The following is a 6,776-nucleotide window of genomic DNA, read 5'->3' on the forward strand; positions in this document are numbered from 1 at the left end:
CCCCGGCTGCCGCCGGTCTAGCCTGCAGCCCCCCCCGCCCCTTCCCCCCGCTCTGCCCCCCAGCCACAACGGCCTCCTATGGAAGTCTTCAAAAAAAGCCAAAAAAGCCCACTTCTGGGCTTTTCTCCTCGACTTCCTTTCCACATGGAAAGCCCTCCCACAGGCTGTGCTAACTTTCTCAGTTCCTGTCTTTCTTCAGATCAGCTTGGTGGGGGCTCTGCTTGGCCACCCCACACGGTAGGGCACCCCTCTGCTGTTCACGTTATATATTGATTTATTTGTTCATTTTCCATCTCCCTGGAACATAAGCTCCTTGAGGACAGAGGTTACAATCCACACCTTTACATCCTGCTGACTTCCCACCTGACAGCCATATTGAAATGAACCCAGTTAGGGGTACCAGGGGCTGCCACACCGACAAACCCAATCGTGTCCTAGTGTCTGTTTTCTGTTGTTATAAGAGAATACTAGAAGGTGGGTGATTTAGGAAGGAAAGAAGTTCATTTCGGTTCACAATTCTGGAGGTTGAGAAGGCTGAGATCAGGCTGCTGCATCTGCATAGGCCTTGCGTTCTGTCATAACAAGATGGAAAGCAGAAAGGAAGTGGATAAATGCATAATGTGCTGGAGAGACAGAACGTGAGGGTTAGCCTGCCCTTACAATAATCCACTCTCTGGAGAATGAACTCACTCCCACGAGAAAGGCATTAATTTAAAAAAAAAAGAACTACATTAATCCCTCTTAACAACCTAACCACGTCTTAAGGTCCCCATTTCCCACTACCACAGTGGCGCCCAAACTTCAGTGAGGTTTGGAAGGGACAAGCCACAGCAATGGGCTCTTTCATCCCACCGGAGTGTTCGGCCCCGCTGCCTGCACTCTTCCTCGGTCTCTTTCTTCGGTCCTGGTTTGCTACGTCTTCTCCGGTTCTCCTTTTGAAGGCACTCCTGCCATTTTGAATCTTCCTCTCTCCACTGCTCCTTTTCTGTTCCTCCCTTACGTGGCCGTGTTTTGTGTGACTCAGTGGCTGGGCCTCTGCCTTCTCTGGATACCTTCCCTCCTGGTATCCTGATCCATACCCATACACACGAGGAAGGACCCTCAAATCTATGCTTAGGGACCAGAACTCTTTGCCAGGTGCCAGTCCTGCAAATCTACCCACTGGTAACGGACATTTTGTCCCAAGTCCCTCCAAGTGCCTCAGATGTGACCTGTCCATCCTCTACCACTGACTGCATTTATTTTTCAGCGAATGCTATCAGTAGCTGCTCTGTCATTCAAGCAGGACTGTTTCCTTTACGAAGCTTGTCTCACCTTCCTCCTTTAACGACTAGCAAATTCTGTTTACCTACCTACTTCCAGCTTGAGCGTCGGCAGAGATTAAGGAGGGTGTCCTGGAAGCCATGTTCTTGAACAACCACTGCCTAACTTTTCTTTCCCAGACTGTCCGCAAGTCTTCCCCAGACTGTCTCCAGGTCTTTCCCTACCTCACTCGTAGCTAGTGGATTGTTTCCACGTAAATAAGGAGAAGAGCAACAGCTTGAACGCTTCACCCATTCTTACTGCTGCTTCTTCGGATCTACCTGCATCTCTCTGCACAAGGATTTCTCTTTTTCATTCTTTAAGGGAACTCACCATGCTCCTGGCTGGGTGTTCACATCACTTCTCTGACTGACTGCCCAACAGCATTTCTTTGGGAATTCTCCCCTTTCTGTCTTGCATCATCAGTTGTTGTTGTTGTTGTTTGTTTTGTTTTGAAACAGGGTCTCCCTATAGCCTCACCTGGCCTGGAACTCACTATGTAGACCAGGCTGGCTCAATCTTGCAGAGATCCACCTGCCTCTGTCTCCTTAGTGCTGGGATTAAAGGCATGCACTACCACACCCAGCTGTATCATCAGTTTTAATCCAGGCCCAGGGAGGACAAGGTTTTCTTCTAAAATTTTTTTTTATTTTTTTATTTTCTATTTTTTTATTTTTTTTGATCTTTTTGAGACAGGGTCTCCCTGTAGCCCCAGCTGACCTGGAAATGCCCTCTTCTGACCTCCGCTGGCAGGCTAAAATTTTTTTTATTTTTATTTTATGTGTATGAGTGTATTGCCTTGCATGTATGTAAGTGCACCTGTGCTGTGTGGTGCCTACAGAGGTCAGAAGAGGGCATCGGATTCCCCTGGAACTGGAGTTACAAACAGTTGTTAGCTGCCATGTGGGTGCTGGGAATCAAACCTGGTCCTCTGCAAGAGCAGCCAGTGCTCTTAACTGCTGAGCCATCTCTCCAACCCCAGGACAACCTTTTCTCAAAGCAGCATAGGGAAGGCTGAACTGGCCTGCTTCCCACAGGTGCCAGCTGTTGCTATACTGTGTACACAACTGAAAAGCCACCACAGTCCCATGTGATCCCTCCCCTTGCCTGTGTCCAGTGGTCCCCCGTACCTAGGGCGGGACTGGTCAGTTGCCTTCATGGAGTTGGTTATGGAGTGTGTGTAAGACGCCTTATGGGGTACCTACAATTTTACTACCAGAAGAAGAATCCCTTCTGACTAAATTTTGTTCCCACTCAACCCCTTGTAAAATTACAAATGTTCCTTGATTTACTATTATATTACATCCTGATAAACCTATAGTAAATTTAAAATACTGCAAGTATAGAATGCACCGAATATGCCTACCAACCGTCCTAGCTAGCACACCTTGAAGTCGTGGTTGTTTCCCTTGTCCTTGTATGACTGGGAGCTATGGTGTGCTGTTGTCACCCAGTAACCCTGGGGTGACCAGCCTGGGGAAAGATCCAAATTCAAAATTCCACATATCGTTTCTACTGACTGTGCATGGCATTCACACTGTTGTAAAGCTAAGTTAGGATTGGAAGTTAGGGACCATCTGCACAAATCACCCCTGAATGGGCTCGAACGTTAAGCCATCCATCACTTACTTTTTTTTCTCACAAACGAGGAGGAGAAGTACAACATTAGACACCCAGGTTTTCCGGCTGCCAAAGTGGAGAAGGGAGGCTGAGGAGGAACGAAACCTCCACAACCTGACTTCATACAGGAGCACCTCTTTTTATTCAGCATCTGAAAATAATGTTACATGCCACGTGGAAAACAAAAATACCTCACGACTTGAAAACATTAACAAAATGTGCCTCATAGAAAATAGTCTCTGACCAGGCTTCCATGCCTAGGGCTATAGTCCGCCTTGTGACTTAGTAGTCACTGCCAACATGCAAACTGACCAAGAGACTTCATTTGAATCTTACAAAACATTTGAGAGTCAGAGAAGTTCATTAGAGACACTTCAGAGAGCTGTTGAAATAAATCTCCTGCTATTGATTAAGGCACAGAACACAGGCTTGGGGAGGTAGCTAGGTGGTAGAATGCTTACCTAGCAGACATGCAGTATTGGGTAAATTCCAGCATTGAAAACACACACACACACAGAAAGAGAGAGAGAGAGGGAGAGAGACAGAGAGACAGAGAGAGAGACAGAATAATTAGCAATGGAATCTGATGAAAATAAAAAAAGATGGTGTTCTGGGACTGGAGAGACAGCTCAGTTGTTAAGAGCACTGACTACTCTTGCAGAGGACCCAGGTGCAATTCCTAGCACCACATGGTGGCTAACAACCATCTGTAACTCTAATTCCAGAGGATCTGACCTCCACAGTATTGCATGACATGGGTGCACCTCCCTACATGCAAGCAATATACTCATATACATAAAATAAAAATAAATAATAAAATATTTTTATTTTTTTTAAATTTATTTTTATTTTATGTGTATGAGTGAATTGCCTCCATGTGTGTAAGTGCACCTATGTGGTGCAGTGTCCATGGAGGACAGAAGAGGGGGTTGGATCCCCTGAAACTGGATTTATGGGCAATTGTTAGCAGTCATATGGGTGCTGGGATTCAAACCTAGGTCTTCTGCAAGAATAACCAGTGTGCTTAACCACTGAGCCACCTCTCCAGTCCCCTATTTATTTGATTTTTTTTTTGAGACAGGGTCTCTCTGTAGCCCCAGCTGGCCTGGAACTCATTATGTAGACCAGGCTGGCCTTGAACTCACAGAAATCTGCCTGCCTCTGCCTCCTGAGTGCTGGGATTAAAGGTGTGTGCCACCACACCCGACTATAAAATATTTTTTAAAAAGATGATGTTCTAGTTTCTTTGCTGCTACTGTGATAAAATACCCTGACAGAAGTAGCTTTAAGGGAGAGAGGATTTATTAGGTTCACAATTCCAGATCACATTCCATCACTGCAGGGAAATCAAGGCAGAAACCTGAAGCGTCTAGTCCCATCCACAGTCAGAGAAAGAATGAATGCGTACATGCCTACTCCTGCTCAGTACCCTCTGCATTCACAGTCCAGGATCTCCTGCTTAGGGAAGGGTGCTGCCTACAGTGGGCTGGGTCTCCCCACATCACTTAACATAATTAAGACAATCCCCCACAGACACACACTCACAGGCCAATCTGATCTAGGCAATGCCTTATTGAGACCCTTCTGAGGTGAATCTAGACTGTGTCAAGTTGACAATTGTAACAAATCATCACAGATGGTGATGTGATGAGTTCTCATCAAAGGGAGGTTTTTTAATAGCAAATGTTTCAAAGAGACATTTAGGAGAACTGATGAAGTCTTCAGGTATTTTTGTAAAAATTAATCACTTTTTGATATTTTGTAAAAGTAACCTTTAAGTAAAGAATGTTACTAAAATTGTGCCAAAAATTCACTCTATTTTGTAACTTAAAAATAATGACATAGAGGCTGGAGAGATGGCTCAGTGTTTAAGACTACTGACTGCTCTTGCAGAGGACCTGGGTTCGATTCCCAGCACCTACATGGCAGCTACAAACCATCCTTAACTCCAGTTCCAGGGGAATCCGAAGCCCTCTTCTGACCTCCGCGGCATTGCACGACATGGGTGCACTCACATACATGCAGGCAGTACACACATACACATAAAATAAAAATAATAAAATATCAAAAAAATGATGACATAGGGGCTGGAGAGATGGCTCAGCTGTTAAGAACACTGACTGTTCTTGCAGAAGACCTGGGTTCAAATATCAACACCCACATGGCAGCTAACAACTGTAACTCCAGTCCCAGGGGATCCAATGGCCTCTTCTGTCCTCTGGGGGCATTGCACGACATGAGTGCACTTACCTACATGCAGGCAATGCACGCATACACATAAAAATTTTTAAAAATGACATATTGTCATTTTCTCAAGACTCAATAGATGATAGAATGATTAGTGACTTTTGGAAGTTATAAGCTGCAGTCAGGCATTAGCTGAGTAAAGGCCACCCCAGGCTTTCCTGGACAGGGCATCCAAGATGGCTCCACATGGCTGGTCCTTGGCTGTGGGTTCCAGTGGAGATGGGAGACAGAGTTATTACACAGACTCCTTGGTCTGGCTGGAGTTGCTAACTACAGGGTGACTATGTGTTAGTAGCCACAGAGATATAGGCACATTTCAAGCCATATACTCTTAATTTACTTTTAAGGGGTCTTTTTATTGGTCATAGATGAAAATTCCTCGTAAGGGAAAGGCTTTCTGAGTGCTTGGAGCTCCAGAGTGTTCCAGCCTGCCTGTTTTGCTACCAAGAGCGCTACCAGCCCAGTTGTGGACCTCTTAAATTGAGTGTAATTTCGCCTTGCTCACTTGAATATAGACAGGTTTCCTGAATAGAATGTTCACCTTTTTCTGTTCAATGAGAGCTGGCTGTTCCAGACTCTGTGCCCTGTGCTTTCCCAACTCCTTCACGCTTCCATCTTGACTGTGCATGTTTAGACTTTGTTCTCCCTGAGATACAAACCTACTAGTTAGTGGGTTACTAATTGGCAAGTCAGATAGGACTTTCCCCTTGAAAGTTCACAAACATAGTTTTGTTTTGCTTTGGGTCTGTTGTTTCTTTCTGTTACTGTGATAAAAAATACTCTGACCCAAAGCAATGTAGGGGAGGAACGGGTTTATTTAAGCTGACAGATTAGAGTCCATCACTAAGAGAGAAATCAGGGCAGGAATTTAAAGAGGAACTAGAAGCAAAAACCATGGAGGAATGCTGCTTGCTGGCTTGCTCCCAAACCTGTGCTTAGCTGGTTTTCTAACGCAGCTTAGAACCACTTGCTCAGGGAATGGTTCCACCCACAGTGGGCTGGCCCTGCCCACATCCATTAACAATCAAGATAATCTTCCATAGACAGGGTTACAGGTCAGTCTGATGTGGGAAATCCCTCAGTTGACACTTCTTTCTCAGGTGACTCTACGCTGTGTCAACTTGACAGTTAAAGCTAACTAGGATGCTAAAACAATCTCCCATCATGGCAGGCAATGAACAAAAGGTGGCTGTCGAGGTTTGGGGTGCCTCTGTTAATTACTTAGGTAGAAAATACTTATGCAATTACCCTTCCCATCCTTTGATGCCCTACAAATCTATAAATCCCAAATTGATTTCCAAAAGGCCATCTTGACAAATAAGGTCCATCCTGCCCAAAATAGAGCCAGCTCCCTAAACTGTACTTTTACAAAGCACTCTGAAGTTCGACAAGGTGGCATAGGCTTGTAATCCCACTACTTGGGAGGTGGAGGTAAGAGGATCAGGAAGTCAAGGTTATCCTTAGCTGTGTAATGAGTTTGAGGTCAGACTGGTCTACATGTCATACTGTCAAAGAAAGAAAAGAAAAGAAAGAAAGAGAGAGAGAGAGAATGGGGGAAATAAGGAAGGAAAAGAAAAAAAAGAGGCAGAGAAAGAGGGGGAAGGAAG

The sequence above is a fragment of the Nannospalax galili genome, unplaced genomic scaffold (assembly GCF_000622305.1).
Source record: "Nannospalax galili isolate Female #2095 unplaced genomic scaffold, S.galili_v1.0 scaffold497, whole genome shotgun sequence".
NCBI classification, from domain to species: Eukaryota; Metazoa; Chordata; class Mammalia; order Rodentia; family Spalacidae; genus Nannospalax; species Nannospalax galili.